Raw genomic sequence first — 4,826 nt, forward strand, 5'->3', positions numbered from 1 at the left:
CCTCCGATTGAAAGAAGTTGTTCACAAACAAGGGGTGATGGTTTTCATCAAAAGGGGAGATGGTGTGGTGAGGAAAATCTATTGGTGGAGTGGGATGAAGAGGGATATTGCGGAATTTGTTTCCAAGTGCCCGAATTGCCAACATGTGAAGGTTGAGCATCAAAGGCCATGTGGTTTAGCCCAAACATAGAAATTCCAGAATGGAAGTGGGAGATGATCAACATGGACTTTATTACAGGCTTGCCGAAGTCCCGTAAGCAACATGATTCCATTTGGGTGATTGTGGATCGAATAACGAAATCGTCTCACTTCTTGGCGGTTAAGACTACTGACACCGCATAAGATTATGCAAAGTTGTACATACAGGAGATCATCATATTGCATGGGGTCTCTTTGTCTATCATCTCAAACAGAGGAGCCCAATTCACTTCCCAATTTTGGAAATCCTTTCAGAAGGGATTAGGTTCGAAGGTGAACTTGAGTACAGCCTTCCATCCCCAAACAGATGGCCAAGTAGAGCGCACCATCCAGACGTTGGAAGATATGTTGAGGGCATGTATTCTTGACTTCAAGGGAAATTGGGATGATCACTTACCTCTCATAGAGTTTGCATATAACAATAGCTATTATGCAAGCATTCAAATGGCTCCTTATGAAGCTTTGTATGGGAGGAGGTGTAGATCGCCCATTGGGTGGTTTGAAGTTGGTGAGATTGAGTTGATTGGGCCTATCTTTGTTCACCAAGACATGGATAATGTGAGATTTATCCAAGATAGGCTAAAGATAGCCCAAAGCCGCCAAAAAGCTTACACCGATGTGAGGAGGAGAGACTTGGAGTTTGAGGTGGGTGATTGGGTGTATTTAAAAGTGTCACCCATGAAGGGTGTCATGAGGTTTGGAAGGAAAGGGGAGCTCAGTCCTCGATATATTGGTCCTTACCAGATTTCGAGGTAGATTAGGAGTGTTGCCTATGAGTTGGAGTTACCTTCATAGCTATCCTCTATTCATCCTGTGTTCCACATTTCGATGTTAAAGAAGTGCTTGGGAGATCCCTCATTGGTAGTCCCCATTGATAGCGTTGGAATTAAGGATAACTTGTCTTATGAAGAGGTTCTGGTCTAAATTCTTGATCGCCAAATTTGCAAGTTGAGGAACAAAGAGGTTGCCTTAGTCAAAGTCTTGTGGAGGAACCAATTTGTTAAGGAAGCCACATAAGAAGCGGAGGAAGCCATGAAATCTAAATATCCACATCTATTCGTGCCTACGGACGAGAATGTTGAAGGTAATGCCCATTTCCTTGACTTGAATTCATTCGTTCATTTTGAGTCTTGATTGATAATTGTTTAAGAATTTGATTGATTGAATGACTGAATTCTTGATTGTGATTTGCACCCCGAGTCCATTCTTGGTTACTCATCATTCGAGGATGAATGATCCCAAGGGGGACATAATGTAACACCCCTCAAAAATTTTCCCTAAGATTCGAACCCTTCTTATATTTGGATAAGGTCGAACTCGAGTATTGTGGAGCATTTGTAGAAGTTAAGATGAGTCCTTGAGAAATTGAGAAGTGCTAGAGGTGATGTGGGGTCACGAAGGACCCCTAGGACCAAGCCAAGTCCAAAAGATTCGTCGTGACTAAGTTTGAGGAGGAGTTCGCATGAGGGGTTGACTTCTAACGACCCTATCTTTTGATATATGATGATCTAGGTGGCCCATGATCTATTAAATTAATGGTCGTCGAGTCTTCTTTCCAACGCACCAAGAATGTACATTTTGGAGTTTGGAGTCAAAAGATATGAGGATCCTAAGATGAACTAGCACAGAAGAGATTTTCAGGCCTGGGTTGCAATTGCTGGAAAATTGGGTTTGGCGCCGCAGTGGCGCGATGCGCCACTATCGTGCCAGAAACATGCCTCAGTAGTTTGGTCTCTGGCGTGGCGTGCCACTAAAAGGTGTGCAAGGTTTTTCAAGCCAATTTCCAGAACCCAGAAAATATTGGCCTTGGCGCTGTAAGGGCGTGATGCACCACTATCGCTCCAGAAACATGCCTCAGTAGTTTGGTCTCTGGCGCGGCGCCACTACGAGGTGTGCAGGTTTTAGCCATAATCAGCCTGGCGCTGCAATGGCGCGATGCGCCACTATCGCTTCATGTGCATTTTTGGCCTATTTTCAAGACTTTTGAGAAGGGGTAATTTGGGAACTTACCCAAATTATATATGTATCACCCTAGACTATTTTGAGATCATATTTTCAGCCCCCACTCTCTCTCTAAAAAAAAGCCCTAGGAGTTCTTCTCTCTCTCTCTTCTTCTTCCTCTCCAAATCCTCCTCCAACAAGAAGAGTTCCAAGAGCTTCAAGGTTTGAGTTCTCCATTGAAGACCCAACCACAAGGTTTTCTTCAAGTCTTCACTAAGGTATGTAAGGCTATCCAAAACATGGGTTGAGTCCACCCATGTGCCCTACTCTTGCTTTAAGGTTAGATGTCCATGAAAATGGATTTTCTTGGTATGGTTTATGTTTGAATGAGTTTTGTCCCTTATTTATTTGATGCTATATGTGTTGATGTTGTTGAGATAAGAGGTTCCTAAGACCTTCATGTTAGTATGAGTTGATAGAGATGACTTGTTATTATGTTTTGTTAATCTCTTTAGCCATGTGATTTTGTTGCATAGGTCAATTCCTTAAATGTGTTATTCTACTTGAATTATTGAGCTAAAGCCATAGAGTTGTGATGAGTCTTGAGGAGATGTCATGAATGCTTATCTAAATGAGGCTTCATTAAGTTAATTGGGGGATAGAATTAACGAGTGGACGAGGTCCTAAATGGAACATGCCATTATGACTTAATTGAGTTGAAATGAGAATAGAGTTGATGAGTTAGCAATGACCCACATGAAACTAGTCGTGAGGTCTTGTTTGAGATGATTAGAGGGAGTCTTATGAGCATAGAGTCATGGGAGGAGTATCGAGCACTAAGGAGGACGGGAGTATAGTCTATACTCAAACCCCAAGAACTACACCGCCAACGTAGGTAGGGATGGAACCGTTAAAGTCGGATGCTTCCCATGGGATCGAACCATTAAAGTTAGATATTTCCTATTTATTTGTCCTGAAATGATAGGACTTGACTAATTGATGGTATCCATGATTAGGGAGGCGTTCATGCCCTGGCAAGGTATGGACGGATGTGGAAACAACGTCTGATTGTAGTACTATCACCGGCTCATAGGTGATGGTTGTCGGATAAGAGAAACTCCCATTTAGGTCTTGATAGTGCTCCGAGTCAGTTGAGTTGAGTGGCTTATGAGTTAGTCCCGTCTAGACTATTCTTGTTAGACTTAGGACACTTGAGTGAGTTGTCATGTATGTATGAGTTGAGACCCTGAGTTGATGTTGATGTTTTCTTGATGTTTATTTCATTCGGCCATTTTACATACCCATACATTCTATATACTGACGCCATTTGGCCTGCATCATTTCATGATGCAGATACACGTACTAGAGATCATCAATCGGCGCTCCGTTAAAGATCCACATTCACTCCCAGCTAGTTGGTGAGTCCTCCTAGTTTCCGGAGGATCTTGATTTCCTTGCATAGTTTTATTTTGTCTTTGTATTTTGATTGTTGGTAGCCATGGGCTTGTCATTGGTACCTTCCAGGCTTTGGTAGAGGCTTCATAGACTAGAGTGTGAGAAGGTTGAACTATTATTTTGAGGAGTCCTATTATACTTATTTTGTTGAGTTAAACATGTTTGGCCTTCGGCCCCCATATTGTAAATAGCATGTTATAATTGAGCCTTTCTTTGAGCGTATATGACTGAATGACAGAATGATTGAGTTATGTGGTTCACTTGAAGGTCAGAAATGATTTTTAAGTGCTGGTCACGTCCAGGGTACCCTTTCGGGGCATGACAGATGATCTTCAAGCAAGGTATGTAAGGCTAACCTAAAATATGGATTGAGTTCTTCCATATGCCCATAGATGTGTTAGGTAGAAGTTGTGAAAGATTTGAACCTTTTTTATGAAGATTTTCCTTGAAATTTTCCTAAACTCTAGAGTATTTTTATGTACTAGAAATTAATTGGCGATTTTCATGATTTCAATTCTTGAATAGTTATATTTCATATTATTGACTACAAATGAGGTTTTGTAAATAAATTCATATGTATTGATGGTGTTCTTGAGTTGAGTTTTGTTGAGAGTATGGATTCATGTATTCATTCACATGAACCCAAGATGAGATTTCTTTTTGGTCATAATTTGTCTTGAGTTTGAGATGGATGGTTTGGGTATATGTGTTGATTTGAATGAGAAGAATGAATTGGAATAGTTATGAATGTGAATGGCATAAAAAGAATTAAAACATTGGTAGAGCTAGAATGTCACTTTTATTTCTATAAATGGAATATAGAATTAAATAAGGATTTTGGAGTAGATGTTTGATGATGATGTGATGATGATGTTTGATGATGATGTGAAGGATGATATTTGACGATGATGTGAATGAAGAGGTTATATTGATGAGGATGTTGTGCGATGAAGTGGATTGGAGTCTAATGTGATTATGTGATATGTGATTTGCATAATTTGAGCTGATTGGAGTCTTATGAACATTTTGAAAATAAATGATCTTTTGAGAAGGGGTTTTAAATAAATGATTTGTGAACCTTTTTGCATACGCTATTTATACAGTATTTTGAGTTTAAAGAATGATTATTTTCATCTTTGATTTAAAAAGGAGTTTAAGTATGAGTTGAGTTTGAGAAGCCTCTAAAATATCATTTTTGAACATGAATATTTTGAGTATAAATGAGTTGAGTA

The sequence above is a fragment of the Solanum dulcamara genome, chromosome 6 (genome assembly GCF_947179165.1).
Source record: "Solanum dulcamara chromosome 6, daSolDulc1.2, whole genome shotgun sequence".
Lineage (NCBI taxonomy): Eukaryota > Viridiplantae > Streptophyta > Magnoliopsida > Solanales > Solanaceae > Solanum > Solanum dulcamara.